This window comes from Megalopta genalis, chromosome 12 (genome assembly GCF_051020955.1).
Source record: "Megalopta genalis isolate 19385.01 chromosome 12, iyMegGena1_principal, whole genome shotgun sequence".
Classification (NCBI taxonomy): domain Eukaryota; kingdom Metazoa; phylum Arthropoda; class Insecta; order Hymenoptera; family Halictidae; genus Megalopta; species Megalopta genalis.
Window position 1 is genome coordinate 11584241 of NC_135024.1, and position 22390 is coordinate 11606630.

A 22390-nucleotide genomic window follows, 5' to 3' on the forward strand; every position below is an offset into this window, starting at 1 on the left:
TTGTTATATTAATTGGCGGAAGTTTCAAGATAATACTTCGCACAAGTTTCCTCACCGTTTCTCCTCAATTTACGGTAATTAACTCTAAGTGTGGCGCACTAACTTTTATTATGTTGTTATCTCAAAATCTGTTAAAAATGTCCTCGTTAACCGATTATATTATTTCAATGACAATATTTTGCGTAATACCTACCCGCCCTTTTAATTCTTGAAATCTTTTGTATAATGCTTTGAATAATTACGTTACTTCGGAATAAAAACGAATAAAACTGTAGCTAAGTATACTAATTAAAAACTTAGCTTAATTAAAGTTTAATTAAGTAAAACTTAATTTACTACACTGCAAAATAAAGTATAACATTCGTCAAAGAACATTATAAAACGACGATTTTCTAATAATTTTTCTTTGGTGAATTTTATCATTAGATTGATTATGACTTCCTAAATGTTACTATTGCAACATGGGACGATAATAGTTTATTTTAATAAATATTTTGAATATTAGAATTTCATTGGGTTGATTGCAATTATTTTATTACTTTTCCGCATATGACATTCATGTTCTCTTACACGTTCGATTATGTTCGTATTCATGTTAGAACTCATGAATTCTTATTACGTAAAATTGTATACTTTTGTAGCTGCTGATTTTATGATGATGTTAAGAAAATAGAATGAAGAAATTACATAATAATTAAGAATTATGAAATTACAAAATGCATATTCACGTATTTATTGTAGAACATGAGAGGACACGGATGTTACACTTGCAGATAGACAGTTTCGTAACTAATTAGTTTATCTGGAATTTGCCGAGCCATACTAACTGTCAGAGTAATACTAACTGTAAGATCTTCAAACGACCACGTTAGTGTACTGTTTACACAACAGTCATGAGGCGAGCACGTACCTACGTGCCGGGGTCCAGCGGTAACAAAGGTAGAATTTCCTATCAGCGCAGAATCACGTAAATTTAACGTACGCGTCGAAAGCTTGTGTGCACCGATGTAATGGATAAACATGCTTTTATCTTCCTGTAAGCGACTTTCCACTCCCCGTGCGTGTTCGCGTCAAAAGTACACATTTGATGATTACACAAATTTCTACAGTTGTCCAGACTGAACTGCATTGTGACCGGACGTATGGAAAAAGTTTGACACAGGTCTAGAAAATTTCAATTGTTTTTTTAATGCAATGCTTTTCGACACATTTGATCAACGTGTTCTTTGTCATTTTAATAACCAGTGAAAGAATCTCACTGTTAAATGAAACCACGTTTGGGCGTACTTTTAATATAATTTATAAGAACTGTTTCGAATAAATATTTATCCGAGATAATTATTCAAATAAATTCTTTTCAGTCGAATATTTTATTCGAATAACGAATATTCATCGTTCGTAATACATTATTCTATCGATTTATTCGAATAATTCTCCACTTTTTATTCGAGTAAGTTATTCGATCGTAAAATTATTCGAATAATGATGGAAATAATTGTTCACTGTTTTTGTTTCTGGGTATGGAATTTCATACGAATATATTTAAATAAATACATTCGAGATCAATTCAATTTCAACTATTTATAGAATTATAAAATTGCGGATGCCTTCTTTTAGCACCCGTAAAAAGATTACTTACGGTGATATAGTTATGCATCAATGAACAATCAACCCAAAAGTAACAAAATTTCCGATGCAACATTTGAAAAAGGGAATATGAGTGAAAGAAATTAATAAACTACGAAAAAAACACTTTAGCTGCTATCATTTTTATTCGTATCGTTTGTTTTCCATATGAACTCCTGTACAAATCATTTCTTATTTGAATCAAATCTTATTCGCATAAATTTGTATTCGATTGAACATTTATTTGATAGTGTCGAAGAAAATTTCATTCGTTAGTCTTCATCACTTATCCGTCATCCGAATAAAGTTTTGTTTTCTTAATGTATTGTACTCTCTCTACAATAGAACCCCACTTTTATAATGTAATAGCATCGTGAAAAAAGAAGACAAAAATATCTGTTACAGCCTAAAAATGATGCACAGAATTTTCTATATGAAAAAGTGTCACGTTCTACCAATTTTCTGTTGGCTGAATAAATTTAGCGAATTTTTATTTTATTTTTAAGCCGAATATAAAGTTTCTCCCCTTTTCCTGATTTTTGATACACTTTAATCGAGAATGAAACAGAATTCATAGTTCAAATACTAACTTGTTTTCCTAGCTTTCGCAATATCCGTAGAGGAATTTTGAAGAGCATAAAGGAGGTTTTTACTACTTCTTTTATGATATGTCGTAAATCTACCAGCGCTGGTTCCATTGGTTGATGTGGTCAGGATTTGTTTTTGGTGATACCACTAACTTCTTTACATTCTTATGACGTTTGTCCACCATTGAATATTACAAACCTAAAAGTTTCTTATTTTTCGGAATTTTTAACATTTCACATGGAATACTATTATAATTTAGCACTATACAGGCGACGCTGGTTCCTTTATTTTGTTCCTTATGAATCTTTCACTGAATTTACAAAGACTGTTACGATACAGCTGTAAAATTGAAAATTTGCAATTAATCATGAATAGGCTGCGGATTTTATGCATTCGGGATGGAATTGCGTAATTGTAATTTAGAATTGTAGAAAGACTATGAGATTTTTAAAGTGTCAATGTATTGTTTTTAATCTACTAAAATTATTAAAAGAGGGAAGATCTTTCTATTTTGTTTCTATTTTTTATAACTGATACAGGCAATTCTAATTTTCTATAAAAATCCTCAATCTAGTCATAAATGTATTTTCTGTATTACAATATCGGTATTGTGAAATTTTCGGAATGTAAAAGAAAAGCTTTGCAAGTTTGTTGGGCACCTTATAAAATGCAAACAAGTTTAAAAATATTTACAGTTCTGGTATGATACATATAGATGAAAATATTTGTTCGTTAAATGATTAATGAGAGTATATAAACAGCCTGGGAAACTCTTTCTAGGAGACACATGGTTCTCAGAAAAAAAGACCAAAATTCACGGTGAGAATATCTCCGTACGTAACGCAGGAGATATTTACACGGCGAAGAACCGAAAAATACCGAGTAAGATAATTCTCTCTTGAAGTACCCTATAAATTTGAAAAGTATAAAAGAAATCGGAATTTTCGCATTACCAAAAGCTGCTTGTCAAGAAGGAAATTCCACGCATGTAACGTATCCTATATGTGTTTTCTAGCGATTCGTTCTCGATAGTTCTGCATATTAATATTTCTTCAGTTACTGTATTCTCAAAAAAAAACTTGAAATAAGATCACATCGCTTGGTAGCAGTGTTGCAAATTAATAAATTAATTTCATGCACCCCTTTGAACCTCTTACGCTATAATAACAAGTTCAGACTCGTGATGAAGTTTTCATACATAATCTACTAAATATAAATATTATTCATTTCTCCTAAATCGAAACAAAATTTGATGTTTCTGGTATTAAAAACTAAGAATGAAATTTAATAATACAAGAAATAGAAATTGTCTCGTTCGATTAAAGAAATTACTGAGGACGAACAAGTTGGGTATTATTCCAATTTTTTCGAATACATATTTATTTAAAATAATTATCTGAATTTTAGTGGAATATTTTATTCGAATAACAATTATCCATTATCCGTAACAAATTATTTTCCACTTTTTATTCGAATGAATTATTCGCATAAGGAGTGTAAAATTATTCGAATGGCAATCAGTGTCAACTGTTTTCCTTTTTACGTAATCTTTTAACCATGTACGTGTTATAAACATGAATCTTGGAACATACGATGACTTCCTTTGCATCCGAAGAAAGATTAAAAGTCTGATGCATTAAAGTCATGCATCAATGATCAATTTATTCAATAGTAACAAACTTTCAGATGCAGCAGTCAAAACACAAGTTAATTGTAAAAATTAACGTGCAAGAAATGAATCAATGAACTACGGAAAAACACTATATTCTATAATTTTCATTCGAATCAATTACTTTCCGAATTAATTCCCGTACAAATGATTCAAATAATAATTTATTCGAATAAAATTTTATTGGGATAAATTGTTATTTAGATAAATATTTTTACTGGATTCGCGATATTTATTCGATAATGTCGAATAAAATTTCATTCGGATAAACTGTTATCTAAACGAATGTTTATTCGATTCGATATTTATTCGACAATGTCAAATAAAATTTTATTCGTTAATCCTTATCACTTATCCGTCATCCGAATAAAATTTTGCAGAACATAGGATTTAACTGTACGTTGGTTGTTAAACAATTTTTAGAATCTCGATTGTGAACGAAATTTTTTCCAATTGATTTTATATTACGTGGATGATAAGTGAAAGCTCATTGTCTCTGGCTTTAAAACGCGAGGTGATTTCGGGCTAACAATTTTAACTGACGCTAAAGGTAATGGAAGGCCAATTATGACGGCGCACCACAGTTATATTTTCCCGTCGTTCAACCGGTGCGCTGGCCAGGATATGCCGGTTACATCGGGCCACTGCCATAAACTCGAAACGTAATGGCGTTCCGGGCGCTGGTTAAACGTTCTAGTACGACACACCTGTGGGCTGTCCCCGGCACATTTTACTCGCAGTTTTATTTATTTATCCGTAACGAACACGACCGATTTCGAAGTCACTGTTTCCTCCGATGCGGGCCACCCTTGTCCTATTTCCTCTGATACTCCTCGCCCTCGTACCGTGATATCTCGCCGAGATATAAGAACACTACTACATCCATTCGACGAAACCAGTTAATTTTCCTGACGTAAAGCCACAGTAGTGGTCGTAAATCTAAATTGATCAATTTTACTTTCACAGTTATGTTAGTTTAGTTACTTTTAGTTACTTTCAGTTAGTTACTTTCAGTGTTGTATAAATATACATATGTTGTATATAGAGTTTTTATATGTTGTAAACAGTATTCGAATAACTTTTTATCTAGATAATTTTTCGAATGAATAAATAATTGAATAATTTCGTTGCGAATTTGTTGCGCCTATTACCTTATTCTTGAATAAATTATTCGCGAATAGTTTATTCACAAACAATTTATTTGCGAATAGTAAATTTACGGGTAATTCATTCGAGAATAAAATGTTTTTTATCTTTGCGGATAAAAATAATTTGTTTGTAATTCGTGATGGCAATTTACGGCTAAAGAAACCGTTGAGGTTCCGTTAGAATAATATTAAAAGACATTGGATATTTGTTCTTCCTCTACTATTATTTGATTGCTATGCACACATAACGATCTCGCGAATAACTTTTTTGTAACGTTACAAATATGAGAATAATTAAGGGTGACAGAGTCAGGAGGGACACCCTGTACAATATCGGTGTGCGTATAAATATTGTTGGTCTTGAATCGAGTATGTCTCTTATAATTAGTATGGTGTGTAAGTAAGAAAGAAATATGTAAATGTGGCGACAATGAAGTGATCGGGGCCCTTTTGTTCTGTTCAGGATTTCTTCAGGGGCATTTCTTCAGGTGGTTAATCATAATTAACGAATAACAAAGAAAAATCTTATTCTTATTGGTCATTCGTCAATCGTATGAATTTTGTCCAACGCTGGTTGCATAACTTATAATCGTGGACTAATTTGTACCGTATAACTTATAACGCAAACTTCATAACGCGGAAACTAAAAATGCGAAGTGAGAGATAACTTACTTCAGGAAACGGGAGGCGAAGTCAACCGCACAAATTTTTAATTTTGTTTACTGCGACGACACAGGAAGTTAGTGACATGAATTTTTTATTCTCAGAAAGAAGAGACGCTCCTTTCATAACCGTGCATATTTCAACCTGGCTATTTCGCTTTAATCCGTTAAAGAGTTCAGAAGCTCCAGTAATTCGTTCAAGCAGAAAGTACATAGACATTACACATTTTTAATCAATTGTTTAGCGAGAATGAGAATAAACTTCGAGTGGTTATAAGACGATTAGTAAAATAATAAAAAGAGAGTACTTGAAATTCTATCGTCACTCTAATCTCTAAAAATATACAAGAATTATGGACAATTAAGGATGAATACAAAGGTTTAATTAAGAAATAAGTGTACAGTTTCTGTTTCGCATTATTGTATTTTCCGTACTTTATTCGATACTTTTTGTTTCAGATTAGCGGACAAAATGTCAACGAATTGGCAATACAACTCGCCTAAGGGTTAAAAGGTAGTAATATTAACGTTTTCTACATTTCTTCATTTCCAAAATTGTAGGTTCGCATCGTCTAGATCAGGGCTCGGAATTAACCAGCTCGCAACATGGGGATCGCGAGGGCTACGCCTCCTGACTCCCGCTGCGCGTCTCGCTCCCCGCTGATCGCCTAAATCAGGCCTGGATGAGATATTGTTTCTTCTGTGCTCCACGCGGGGCTGCCCATGTTATGTGTGACAATGTGCATGGAGTCGTAATAGTAGAACTTATGGCTCGCGGTCGAAATGACCGGCCTGGCCTAAATGCTACACATATATATAAAGCTACAAGCACACACGCTTGAGGTACTCTGTGCCGAAAGCGGCGACCAAGTGGTGCGGGACGCGTGACGGGAATCAGGGGGCGTAGCCCTCGCGATCCTCACATTGCGTGCTGGTTAATTCCGAGCCCTGGTGTAGATACAGTGACTTCCATTAATATTCGGACACTTTTTAAAACGCAATAACTTTTTTAAAACTAAAATAAACGATTTTAATGTTTTTTAGATGATAGATGGATTAGTATACTAGATAATGACTAAACTACTTTGTTACAATTTTGCTATTACTTGGAATGACAAAACAAAATAAAAAACTCCCGTTTTTAACTTTTTTTATCCGAGCCTATAGTTTAAAAAATGCGTAATGTAGATCTCAGTAAGTTATACGCATGCTGAAAATTTCACTGAAATCGATTGACGCAAAGTCAAATTACAAGTGTTAAAAGATTGTAAAAATTGTCAATTTCTTACACTTGTTGGTTGAAAGTGTTATAAATCGGGACAAAATTGTGATTTTTGCGATCTATAATTGTTTACAGCTCAACCGATTTCGGTGAAATTTTTAACATGCATATAACTTACCGAGATCAACAAAACACATTTTTTAAATTTTCGTTATTGGATTAGATAAAAAAATTAAAGTAACGAGAGCTTTTTATTTTCTTTTGTCATTCTAAGCAATAGCAAAATTTTAAAAAGCAATAGCAAATTTTATTCCAGTTATGATCCAGTAGATTGGTCGTTCTATCATTTAAAAAAAAAATTCAAATCGTTTAATCCAGTTCTAAAAAATGTCATTGAGTTTTAAAAAGTGTCCGAATATTAACGGGAGTCACTGTATATTTTAGCGAAATTCAATGTAGTAGTAGTAACAGTTTTTTTTTACAAATTTCTCCGAAACTAGAGTCGACCACCGATTGTTTAAAAGGACAAAGTTATTCCGAATACCGTCTTTTATAACACATTTCAAAACCATCGAAATCGGGGAGGACGCAGCTTTTCGACAAGTTGAGCGAAGTAGGTACGTCAATCGTAGCTAGTTCTGATGTTAATAATTCCAGAATTCATGTAAAGAAAAATTGATTTACTCCAGCGAAATAATGTTTAAAGTGCTAATAAAGTGCTGCACGCGTGAACATCGAGGGAATTAAGACATATTCTACCCAGACGCTTATTTGTACTTTATTATCAATGAACAGAATAATTCGACTACGTAAAAAATAATTTCCCCAAAATTTTATCACAATTGAATAATAGTAAAAAGTGCTAACAATGCCTCAAGGTTTCCAAGGTTTTGAAGAATTTCTCATAAATATTAATTCTTACAGAAATTTCGATTAAAATATTGTAACTATTTCTACAATATTTGTAAATGTAACTTTCTCTCGTAACCTTCGACCATTATTAAAATGATAACGTTTGAATACTGAAAAGATTGCATTACACTTACTAATGATATTACGCTAATTTGCATGCTGTACGAGCGACAAGAAATTACTCATAACGTTACTAACACAACATTCGTTTCTGATTTAAAGGAACTTTTGCTTTTCGTATAATTAAATGCGGGCAAGTAAATTACTTCGTGTTTTATTCGACGTGATGCGCGATAATTAAATTACCATAAATATAGCGACGTTGTGTAATAATGTACGCCCGCGGAATAAAGACACGTGGAGTACGAGAATATGAGAAATGTTGAAGATTATGAAATGACGAGACAAATACAATTCTGCTTTATGATATAAAATTCATTTCATATACGGCGCTGTCTGCTTTATCATACTCCGCCTTCCTATTTTAAAACTTCTTCCTCGCGTCAAGCGTACGAGTGCTGAAATGCATTTACGGTATTCACTGCAGTTTTATCATTTCGAGTTTTATTATCACAGAGGTCTTAATCTTAGAAAACTAATGTGCAGCGAAATATTCGGAAAGAACTTGACAAGTTTGTTTTTATATTGTAGAAGCAATTAGTGTCAAAGTCGAGCAACATTTGATTCGAATGACAAATAACAGATAAAGAATAACAAATTAAATTTCATCGACACCACCGCATAAGTATCCAATCGGGTAGACATTGATCTAGATAACAATTTATTCGAACAAGAATTCATTCGAATAAAATTTTAGTCGAATAAGAATTCATTCCAACAAGATTTTCATACGGAAAGTAATTGATTTGAATGAAGCTGATAGAATATGAAGTGCTTTTTTCATAATTTCTTGATTTATTTCTTCCATATTCCTATATTAAACGTATATATATCGACAATTTTATCATTCCATATCGTAATTGAACTGATCCTGAATGTATTCTTACAAATATATTCCTATAATAAGGAAGTCGATAAAAGAAAGGAAATCGATAAAAGAGTCGATAATTATTCGCATTAATATATTCGAATGATATTACAATCACTATTCGAATACAAAATTTTTTGAATAATTTATTGGAATAAATGGATATACGATGAGTAATGAATAACCGTAATTCGAATAAAATATTTTACAAAAAAGAATGCATTCAGATAATATGTGTTAGATAAAGCAATTATAGATAAAATAATAGATAAAACAATATTTTAGAAACTGATCGGTTTGCATATTGGGCAGTATATATTCAGATTTACGTGTTGACTTCACGTTGTAGCGTCAAGGTATTCGCAGCGCCTTCAGATTGTGAAAAACATTCTTGAAAATCGAGAAAATTCGTTAACGATGGCGCAAGCTGCAGCTCCTCTGTTTAAGGACCAGATCGAGAATAAAGAACTAAATGGATTATATGGACCGAGAATAAAATAGAAAAGCTTAAGATTACGTTTACTCAGTGAAGAGTGCTCGCATCTTCGCACGTGGCGACTCGACACCATTATTTGAATTCTATGTACAGTAAATTCTCTCCAATTATTCCTCAGCTTTTAAACAAAAATGGACAATTTGGGAAGAGGATATACGATGTTTTATAGGTTTTGATAATCAGCGACTATAAAAATCAGGCACAAGGCTCGAATAATCGTATCTTCTCTTCCCAAATTCTTATTTACAAGCTGTGAGATGATTGGAGAGAATTTACTGTATATCCACCTATACAGAGTAGATGCATACCCCTGAATTCCGAAAATACGAAGCAATATTGCTATTATTGCTATAATATGTTTTTAATTTGAATCATTCAGCATTAAAGATTATTAATTTTACTCTCATTTCAGTATCCTCTCAGAGATCTTAAAAGAGCAGATGGGGTAATTCGAAGACTGCTTTTTGCATGAATTTCGACACGTATCTAGTAATAAATCATTTACCTAAACAAATTGAAAGACATTTTTTGCTGTCTGGGCATAGTACTGCCGTCTGAGTGTCACTATTCTCTTAACTTTACGTTTTAACGAAAGCAAAACAGCTTCTAATATCTTTTTGTCTGAGAATTGTTAATTTACTTGGACAATTAAGCTTTCAATTGCTATATATTCGATTAATTGGAATAGTTTGAGAGTGATCGTCAGCTACTGGCGGCATCCATTGGGCGAGCGTTCTAAAATACCTCTCAACCAATCTGGTTTAAATTAATCCTTCGAGAATGTTTTGTTATATTTTTTCAATTAGGTATTTCGAAGTGTCTAAATGTAGTATTTCTGTAATTATATGTTAGACTAAATACACAAAAACACATTAAATTAAGAAACACATTCATCGAAAGAAATAACCTATCGTATTTCGTCCCACATAATTAATATTTATATACAATTTTCAAAATAATATAACAATAGGTAAGGTGGGCGTCTTTTTAAATGAAGAGCAGTTGCATTAAATTGTTAATGCTATTTATTTCTTCTGGAACGTAAAATATTAGAACTGCTTATTCGAAGTACTAACATATTTAGCACGAAATCGAAATAAGCGTAAACCTCTATACTTGACAGAAGGTAGAAAGTAGATCATATAATCCATCTGTTGTCCACGATTTCTCTCCTATCATAAAGGAAAATGGTTTCGTTAATGTCGGCAAAGTCTGTCCGCTTCCAGAAACGCGACCTTAAATCTTCCTAGAGCTTTGTTACGACCACTCGAAATTGGTTATGATCCCCCACACACGTCCATTATAATTGCTCAACCAAATGTAGGAAAACAGTGTAATTCTTATAATATGCAAACTCAAAGTGCCTCCTCGCAACGAAACAATTGTGCGAAATGCAACATGATGTACTAGATGCACTTTAGAATAATTCCAGGTACACCGTAGAATAAAAGCAAAGAGTATAATTTTATTACCTTGATATAGTATATTATGATACTACTAGAACTATACTGTTACTAGAAATAATTCGTTTTATGATATTGATGTGCATATACAGGGTGTCTCACCTAATTCGAGCATCTAGAATATAAATAAATAAAAACTGTTAAAGGAAAACATTGGTCAGTTCAGAGAAATAATATATTTTTATGATCATTGTACGATTTGGAAAAAACGTACTTTCGAGAAAAACACGTTTCAAATTTGAACACATTTCAATTTTTTCAATCGTACACAGAATAGATCCCCACGTTCCCATTTTTATATTTGGAGTCGAAGGTTATTTCAAAGTCAATTTCGTTATACACGTCTGAATGTATTTCAACTGTTTCAAACGTGATGTAATAAAAAAAAAGCACTGATATGCAAATCAACATCGATAAGCACGAAAACTCCGAAAAAAATAACCTTGAGAAAAAACTACGAATCAAAGTACATTTTTCGCAACATCATGTTGGAAGGGGATATTTAGATGGGCCTTTTTCAAGCAGCACAGCATGTATCATAATAGACACGCATACACTTTTCGAAGAGATTGCAACAGCTAACTGGTTAAAAAAATTGAAAAATTACTTACTACCAGAAGAAGTGTCCAAACGAAAAATTACAAATATCTTGTTATAGCTAAGCTGTAGTTACTTAGTTGTGGAACACCATGTATATAAGATCCATTAGAAGATTACAGAGAAAATATTCCCTTCCGTTCTACAGATTGTTTCACGTCGCAAACGCCATGTGAAATTTCAAGGAACAGCAAAAGAAGATACCGGCTAATACTTGTAAAACGTTTCTATGCTCTGCTACCAATCTTAACGACCGTGACTCTTCCGAAGCTGAGCACAAATTGCAGGAGAAACTGTACCTAACCGGCCGTTCTTCTCACAGACCATTAATGCTTCCCCGAGTCGGAGTCATGTTTAACATTTCTCTTCGCTCGCTCACAATCTCTTTCGTACATCTGCTGTGATTGCTGCACTCCGAGTTTGCTTTAATTCAACAAAATGTCGAAACACTGGGGCAAAATCCGTCGACGAGAAATTCGGTTACTATTCCTTTTTCCTGAGGTTAGAACGGAGCGAGATTTCAGGGAACAATTTATACGTCTCGAAAGAACGAACAATAGGTGGTGTTCCGAAATAGCTTAACGAAATTTAACAAACGTAACATAAATTCTTCGAATTGTTTACAAAATTATGTTTAAAAAGCACGTGGATTTTGTATATGAAACACGAACTATTTATTTATTTAACAAAATTTATATTTGTAGCCTTCGAAGCAGGCGCTGTTCGAGACAATAAACATACGTCAAAGCTTCTCCCAGTTTAAACAACATTTTTTAACACGTTCCGTGCCAGCTCGTTTTTGCTAGACTTTTCATTCAGGCCATTTAACGTTTTCACTAAAAATTGATGCATGTTATGTAACTATCGAGTTGGCCAGAAAATTGGCGCGGCTTTCGACGATTCTTGAAGTTAGGCGTTGAAAAATGCAACCAATTTCAGTTCGCTTGTCCAAAGCAAATAGTAGTTTGACGGTAATCCAATTTAGTTGGCAAGTTCTGCGAAAATTGAAAGATGACATTATGTTATTTTATTATTAAAAAAAAGGAAAAAATGCGACTGAAAAGTGTAAGAAGATCTGTGAGGTGTACGAGGAGAAAGTAATCAAAAATTGGATGTACCAAAAATTGGGTTTATTGATCCAAGAAAAACGTGCAAAATTGACTAATCGTACAATCACCGTTCACTACGACAATGCCAGACTAAGCACATCCTTTCAGACCTGACAGAAACTATTGTGGTTGGGCTGTAACGTCCTGCCTCATCTTCTGTACCAATGCAGTCACGAAAAGTCACTACGTAAGGCGTCGCATGCAGAGGGAGTCCCGCACAGTGGCGTGGGGCGTCTACCGGGTGAACATTGTAATTCTGAGCTACGATGGCGACTCAGCGCAGAAATATAATATTCACGCGTTCAATACTCCACGCCACTGTGCGGGACTCCCACGCATGCGTCGGCTGCCCCCACTCCTTTCGTAGCCACTTTTCCTGCAAACACTTCTAGATGGTGTCCCTATTGTAAATATTTCTGTTAAATACACCGTGGTAACGGTATAACCATCGCACGAGGCGAGGCGAAATGAAACCGTGGTTAGGACAACTCTTCCAAAATGGACACAGGCTACACAGAAAAGCTTCACCAATGAGAACTGTATGACGCTAGGCTGTGAAAGCCTCGAACCTCTAACTTGGAAGCAGTTCTTGGGTTTCCGTTCGTTTTTAGAGCGACATTCGAAAGTCTGTTGACTTGTTTGCGTGTCGTACTTATAAACTCTTATTTCATCGCCAGTTATGATGCGTTTCGCGAACGTAGAATCGCTAGAAAACGCCACAAGAAATATCGTTGGGAACGCAAAAATTAAGAGAAATTCTTTGCTCGACAGCTTTTTTCATTGTAAAAATCGCAGAACACAGTTGAGGTCGACTGTCATAAATAGCTGTTATAAATGCAATAGTCGATGGGTCGGGATCGAACTCAGCGTCGGGACTGAGTAAAGTGGTGCCTACTTGCATGCAAACAATTGTTTCGATACATGCACCGCGGGACTTTCGTTTGCACGTCATTAAAAAAGCTTCTCACTGTTTCATGTTATGAGAGTTGTATCGTTCAATTAGTCTCAGTTTCTCGCCACTCCATAAGAACTTTTAATAAACTGCTGAATAAACAACTCAATACGATTGTTATAACAGAGTGAAATTTGCGTAATCAAAGTTCCGTATGTCGGCGGAAAACGAAACAGATAACGGATGCATTAAATGAAATGACTAGTAATTACCTCTCATCTGTAACAAGCAATCAGGCAACCAACGGCTACATCGCCGCGCTGCAAGAGAACCGATATAAACAACGGCACTGCCAACTGTAAACAGTAACAACTACGCCTGGCAGATGTGATTATAAAATCCGTTTAATGAACAATCGCATGAAAAATTAAACAGAATGTTCAAGCACTGATGCTGGAATCGAGATGAGAGTTACGTATAAAATATTAATCCGTTTTAACTCGAGCTTTTTCCGTTGGCGTTTTAGTTACTTTTCCACTGAAAATCGATAATATTAAGCTAGAGATAACTACGTATCGATTTCGGAAGCTTTCCAACAATTTTGAAAATTCGAACATATGTGTCCCATTTTCTTACCAGTGGAGCAAATATGTCCCAGTAACGGTAAGGATAAATATGTATATATTCTCAATTTTTTATCAATATGATATATTCATACATACATATACATATACAGAGAGGGACACCTGAAACATATTTTCATTAATACATATTATATATTAATTAAATGTATTTCTAAGAACCATACCATTGTCGGTCAAATGACAGATTTGGAAAATTTTATTCCACAATTATTATTGAGACATTGTCAAGATACTTTCTCCGGAAATCATTAAATGAATCTCTTCATTCATACACAAAATGATATAAAAATTGTAAAAAATCTAAATAAATTCAATCTTGTGATTTTTATAAGATATCACGTTCCAGTCCCTTTAACGTTCGGTACGGTTAGTGTTGGTTACATTAATTATATTTTCACTATCTGTTTAGTTTTCACATTTAAAATCTATCGCATTGTGTTTTTACGATTTCCGTTACAACATGAAACAAGTCTTTTTACCAACAGATTTTATACTTCTTTTCTATATCGGTAACTGTTTCCTAATTATACTAGGCTATACGACTTAGCTTTTAAAATTTAATTAAGTAAAATACATTAATTTATTAAAATGTTTGAGCTTGTGCGCGCGCGCGCGCGCGCGTGTGTGTGTGTGTGGTTGCTATTGTGGTCAGTGTTAACACTCGAATGACGGACTCAGGGTCCATTTGGACCCAGCCTAGAAAAATTGATATCTGAATGTCAAGTTTCTTACAACTAGTTTCGGTCAGAAGGAATACCATAAAAAATATGTTGAAAAAAATTGATAAATAGAAAGATAAATGATCATAAGAGTATACCCAGTTATTTGTTATCAGAAAGGTTCACCGTCGGAAGGTTAAAAGCAGTGATTTCATGTGACATGTTTATATTACATTGCGACGTCGATGCTATTGTCCAAATATTTATATTACAAATATATTTGTATTATGAAAGAAATTCTTTGCGTGTGCAAATGAACAAATCTTTGGTATTCATACAAATGGAGGGTACGCGAATCAATCCGCCAAGTTGTTCACTCCTTGGTGTAGTTGACTCTTACAGAACAACCCCCGGGCCGTATAACTAAAGTGTACTAGAGTTCCATCGTACGCAAACTTCATCTTGTTACGTATCTCTGGTGAAGTATTTTCCAACAACTGTTTGTAATTACTATCTCTTATCGTCGGTGAAGGTACATGGAAGAAAAACCTCTTCCATGCGAGGATATCAAATAATAACAGTTTCGGATATTGTACGCAAATTCGTGTTAACACGTAGTAACATATAATTTGTTTACATCCACTGATGGTTAATATGAAATTTGATGGAAATGAAACAACCAACAAACGATATATAAAACGCAAGTGTTTGCTATTAACATAGAACTTGCACCGTTTATGAAAGAGATACAAAAGATTTTATTGTACAGCTCTCCATAGGGTTGAATGAAAGTTGCGTGGCATTTCTAGAGAAATTAGTTTCATGATACGCTTCGAACTTCCTATCGTCACTGTTTCCTCGTTTACAGATAGTCGAAACTGTTTCGTTTGTTCCCGAACATCATTTTATGCTTGGATCTGTTTTTATGAAGGTGCCGTTACGTAAATCTTCGCGTCAATTTATTTTAATGAATTACGTCGATTTTAGTTTTATTATTTTAGTTAAATCCGTTGTCAATGGAAGTACACCCCTGTTCAATAGTATTAGGACACTTATATAAGATAATTTAATCAATTTAAAAAACCGATAGGAAATTGATTCCTATCCTATTGATATCCTACTGATTTTTAATTGATTATGTTAAAAATATAATAATTAATAATATAATAATCAATATAAAATATATATAACGTTGATTTCGTATCTATATGATATATGTGTTTTTTATTTACGTTTTGGACTACTTTCGGTATCCGTTTCGTTAATTGTTCTATTATGCCGGATCCTATTTGATTCCCTGCATTTTATAGTATTTTCTACATACTAAGAAAATATGTCGTACCGAGCGAAGAGAATGAGATGAATTCAGCATAAGTTTCTAATGAACAAAATGCAATGAATGATGAAAATAATTGCATAAGTGGTAAACACACATAACTAGAATTTTATGATAAAATTGAGCAGCTGAAATATAAAATTGTGTAGACAGAAGACGAATTTAATAATACTGCTGTACTATTTGCAACTTGTCAAACTTATTGAAAGAAACAATGTATCTTTATTTAATTACTGTTTCTTACAATCGTCTTGGCAACTTTTCAGTTTGTATAAAGATCCGTAGTCTACTTATAACTGAATATGTACTTTCGACAGTATGATGTTATATATTAATTCAGAATTCGCAGAGATTACCTAAACTGAATGAAAAATTACATCTGATACTATTAAATAAGCAGGAGACCCAATGCTTTTGGCAGGGAATGTGGATGAAGGTAGCAAACGAGCGTTGCTTCTTTAATTGTCCTGCATGGGAAATAACGAAACGCCAGACGAATGCTCGTCTACAAGTAATACTTCAATAAGAAAAGTATACAAAATGGCTCCATTGTGAATCAGATATGTCCAATTTACCTACAATTTACGTACAATTTACGTACAATTTATGTACACTTTATGTCCAATTTACGTACACCTAAAGCTTGCAATTCACAGCGAACGCTGGAGATTCCTCAGTGAAGTCGACTGTCGAAACACGTATGCACTATCTGGGCACTGCTGCTCACACTGTTATAACGCTGCAGAAACTCAAATTTCAAGTGTTGTATTACTTTCCATATAGTCTTGATCTTTGTCCACTAGATTATCACCTCTTGGTCCACTCGCAGAAGCCTTAAGGGTTCGAAACTCTCAACAAACCGTGAAAAGCGTTGCATTTCTGGCCCACCTCTTAACAGGAAACATGTTTTCCTCAGGATATAAAGAAACTTTTGTGACGATATACCAAATGCGTTTGAAAAAGGGAGCCTTGTAATTACTTTATTGTTATTGTAACAACGTTTGTAAGAGTGCGTTGCGGAAGATTTTATATAAGTTTATAATATAGTATAAAATATGAACATTTGATGTTATAAATTTTTGTATAAATATTTCCTTCCGTAAGTATTAAACATTCTCATCGGGCATTGGGTAACGCACTGCGTGCTTGTAGAACTTAAAATATGTTTAAAAATTGAAATTTACCTGAAGTTTCTTTGGAAAGAAATTCAAAATTTTCTCAAACTCAAGCAACGTTGTGAAACCAATTAAGGACGTCACAACTTCTGATGCACTTGTACAAAAAGTTCAAGAACTATATTTTATGATAGATTTGATTTTATATATTTTGCCACTATGCGAACGATGTAATGTATTTAAACAACATCAAACAGACTATAATAAATTGCAAACGATACGAAAATGAAAGAAAAACCTTAAATCTCCGTGACGACTTTAACTTAATGGATTTCTAACGGATGCACAACGATTGCAAAGACTGTAATGATTTAAAAACTAGACAATTGTCTTAATAGAAACAAACAAAACTAATCAATTGAATAAAAATATTCAGACAATAGGACAGACAACGTTCCTACTGGCCTCTGTTATTGAAATAATCATAAAACTTATATTTGTAAGTAAATATATTGAAAGAGAGTTTGCGAGTAATACATACGTAAGTATGTAAATACACAGACAAACAGAAGAGGAAACATTGTTGGCTAAAAATTTATTCTAATAATAACCGTGAAAACAATTACTTCGTATTAAACAGGATGTTAATCAATCATATTTGTTGCTTACTCGAGACTGTTCATTAATTACTCTCAACTAATATTTATTATTAGAAAAAAATATATATTCTTGAAAGATTTAGAACGTATCGTAAAATCTATTTTCAAAGAAATAATAATAATTAAAAGATTATAAATATTTCATGTTTTACGTACATATGCATCTATTGTAAAATTCCTATATGCTGCGATTTTTACTTGAATTCATTGCTACAGTTAATTGTAAGAAACGTATAGTCCTCACGCGACAAGAAGGCATTTCTGCGTTTACATCCCCCTCTACTGACTGCCCCACTGCCGCAGCTATCGGTTGCTATTGGTCGAGGACTGTGACGAAGATCGCCGTCGGCCAATAGTGACCGATAGCTGTGGCAGTGGGACAGCTAGTAAGAGGGGGAATATGCAAACACAAAGGTGCTTTCTTGTCGCGTGAGGACTATATGTAACATGAAAATACCTTTCCTCTTTTGATAATAAATTGAAACTAATGAAACGATAATCTTAAATTCTTCTGTCTTTACGATTTCGAACCTGTGTATTTCTGTTACAAATGCATATAATCCGCGATCTACTAATAACGGTATTCTGATTTCACTAATAATATGCGACATTGTGCGAACTGTAAATGGACATTCCGAGTAGCGAAAGTAGAAGTGATATATTTGTTCTCTAGAGACGATAATGACACGACTCCATTTGTCTCTGGTGTCTAGCTGTAGAAGAGTTTCTGTGGAATAATACGTGAACGTTTATTAGTGAAGAGAGTATATAAGGGGCTCGTTTGTAAATGGAACTGGTAGAAAGACTCATTAAAATGGACGAATTCGCGTAATGCGGAAAATAATAACGCAGCAAGAACTCCGAAGGCACGTTGAAATTGCTTAACCATTACGAAAAAAACGACTTTTCATTCTTTCGCCAGCGAGTAGCGAGAAAAGATGAACATTCACCTCATTTCCCATCATATCCTAGCAGCTTCGGTTTTTCGTGGCGTTCCGCGCCTGAAAACGGACACATTATACTGCCTGCTCTCTCGCCTCAAAGAGTGCTACCGCTCAGAAATAACGAGAATGTAATTTTCCGGGACGGGTATTATTATCATCGACAGGATACAACTCCTCCAGCGACTCGCCGCTGCTGTTTGCCTTGTTCTTCGTGTTTTGCATATTCGGATGTTCGGGCTGCGCATCCGTCCCTATTTCCCGTTACTTTTGTTGAAACGCACCGTTGCGACTCCCATCTCGCTTCGTTACCACAAATTCTTCCATGAGTCGCGTCGTGTTTCTCTCTTGTCTCCCGCGATCTAAATCTTCGTTTCTTCGCATACATTTCATAGCACAGTACGGTGTAACTTTCTGCGAACACAAGCTCTCTACTCCTTTCCGAATGCTTTTCCACGCGTTTCTCATTATCTGGCATTCGCCGAAATCAATCGAACGGGTACTTCGATTAAGGGTTTGCGTTGCATTTATGGCTTTCTCAGATAACGCAGTTTGAAGTTGTACTGTACTTGAAGCAATTGAAATAATTAATCTATGTTGTTGCTATGATATGTGCGACGATCGCGATTTTGTATTTCGTGTAAAGAACGTCAAAAAAAAAGTTCATGAATGTGACTATTTAAAATTGTAATACATACTACGAGGTAATGTATAAAGAATTTATTGCTTCCCTTTTATGACATTTTCATCGCATTTTATATGACGATACAATATGTTTAACCATCGGACGGCGGACCATTTTCACAACTGTACTATTGATGATGTTTATAAAAATTCTGATCTTTTTTCAGCAATTTTGTAAAATATACTTTTTGAGATATTTTTTGCAAACTTATTTGACTTTTTTGTTGTTCCTAATGTAACAGCTATTTATTGCAATTAATTAAAATAATAATTGAGGAATTACGTGAACGATTTAAATACTTTGATATTGGATTGAGCCAGCAACCGTTTTGCAAGGATTAATATACGATAAATAAGAGAAATGTAACTATGTGAGCTAGTGATGCTTGTAGCGAACGTGTTAAGAGAAAGAGTAAACATAACATCTCCACGAAAAAGAAATAAATTTTATATTATATTATATTGTATTGTATTATAATATAATACATTACATTTATATGATACTCTAACTTACATAATACATTATATTATATCGTGATTGTATTGTATACAATACGTTATTATATTGTATTAAAATATAATGTAATTGTATATGTAACATATACGTATTTTTTATAACTTTGCTACTTTTACGAATTGAAACAAATTGCTTTTATACACACATTATACAATACTTGTATTTTAAGAAACTGCAAAAAAGAAATTGATCTTTCTAGGATTCAATACCTCTTTAAACTTTAATTATTTATTCGCACGATCTATTTGCTAAAATCAATTTGTATTCTGTATTATATACATTTTTAAAAACGAAAGGATTTAAATTATTCAACATATTCGAGATGAAATCATACTTAGACATATTGTCAGAGTTATTATTTAACAATAATTGAATGAATCGGAAATATTCTAATGAGATATGTACTACATTATGTTATAGGTACTTTTTCATTCCATCATGTACCCACGTAAACACACGCAACGACAAAGGGATGATTACCTAATTAAAAACTGTTGCTAGTCTTTGAAACTCTTGACTATCTTGAATTAATTTTTTAGTGGCATCCTTTCCGTTTGCCTGTGGAGTGCTTCGAAGGTGATACCTTCTCGCAACTACTCGATCCGTCTGCGATTTCTATATAGGGTGACTCAGAGATTTCCCGTCTTTTTCATTTAACAAATTCCTCTGAAACTCAATTTGTATTAGAGAAAATATAGAGAACATTTTAACAACATTTACTTTCATAATTATAAAGAATAAATAAGTATAAAGATAATAATTAGAATTATACTTATCATGTATACAATTATGAAGATAATATTGTAGTCATAATTATAACTACACTTCTAACAACAATAAATAAACTTATACATATAATTATAAAGATAATAATGATAATTATGGTCGCATATATAATTATAAAATTAACTATTATAGCCGTAATTATAAATAATAAACATCTGATTTGACAATAATCGATTTCATCCCGTCGAGCTTCACTAACAAGAAAAAATTACATACTACTAAAGAAGATGTGAAAATAAAAACTTACACGGTATATAAATCAATAATAGCAACAATGTTGTCAAACATCTACAAAAATATGAGCACAAGAATGAAGGCATGTTTGCAAATGAATGAACAACTATTTAAACAGCTAATAAAATAACATTTAATTCACGTAAGATTTTTCCTATTGCAATTTCTCAACTATACAGAATAAAGAAGTGCTTTAAATGAAATAGTTGTCAGGTTTGAGAACATCTTCTCAAGTATTAAAAAATGAATTTACCATTTCATTCTTCTTAAAAGTGGGTGTTTTTGATAGAGAAAACTACCGATAGTACTATTGACAGTAGTCACTTCTAGTAGTCATCTATCCTTTCACTTTATTCCTAGGTGACTCAACACCACGATCTCTTATATTCTACGATGTGAGGCCTTTTACATCATCAAGAACTTCAAGATTTCAATCTCACATATGCAGTTTGCAACAGGACCAAATTGAATTTTCACATTATTTAAACGTTTACCATGCTCCGTTCGTGTGAAACGTTTTTTGTCCCTGTTCTCGGAAATTACGTCGACGGTATTTGTCGAATAAAACCTGGACACACTTTATATATCGTTCTTAAGAAGTTCTTCTAGTTTGGAGGGTCGACAAAGTCGATTCTGTTAGATCTTCCAACCTCTTGGCTGTTAAGAATGTTCTCTCAAAGCGATTTTATGCACTCGAGCATGACTGAGTAACGAAGTGATCTTGATACCTACCGCTCCAAAACACATGATGTATCGAATAATTAGAGCATGAGGTGCTGTTACATAAGAAACTTTCGAAGAAGCATCGCTATGTATAGCGTTCGTCTTTAATAATGTAGTTCGTAGGCAAACATTAGTTTGAATATCTATTATCATAAACAGGAAGTCAATAAATCATCTTAACGTTATCATGACTCTCTCGTTGCGTGCCCGAGAAATCACCTTAACGTGTTTTTAACACTCCCGTGATATACGTATTTATTTTCCACATACATAAACTGTTGTACGTGTAGTTATTGTTAACGATGCAGTCGTTGTACAAATATTATATATAACTATTATATTTACAAATGTTCAGAAACATATAATACGGTAAAACATTGATTATCCGAGCTCAAAATTGATAGTTAATATCTTTTACTTTCGATAAATTATTAACCCTCGAATAGCCGACGTAAATATGCGACGTGGCGAGCCGACCCGGGCCACTTTTGACCTGTAGCTGAATTTTTAGTACACTTGCTTTTTGTACATTATGTTATCTAATGATCTCTATAACACAGGGAGGAGAGAAGTTTGTTAGAAAAATGTAAAATTTAATGAACATATTTTCAAGTTCCGAGTCAACGGTGACCCGGCGTCGGCTACGCTAGGGTTAATACAATAATATAAGATGATTGGTCAAGGTTTGATCGAACTGCTTCTATTGTTTCATCGTCATTA

The 22390-nt window shown here is 33.5% G+C and overlaps 1 protein-coding gene across 4 annotated transcripts in view; it reads left to right on the plus strand.

Moving 5' to 3' along the window:
- Positions 1-22390, plus strand: part of LOC117222967 (opioid-binding protein/cell adhesion molecule) — a 727814-nt gene that overhangs the window by 322789 nt on the left and 382635 nt on the right. For all 4 annotated transcript variants that reach the window (XM_076525588.1, XM_076525593.1, XM_076525589.1 and 1 more), the window contains one exon: positions 6153-6207. The gene's annotated coding sequence lies outside the window, so the exon portion shown is untranslated. The remainder of the gene's footprint in view (positions 1-6152; positions 6208-22390) is intronic.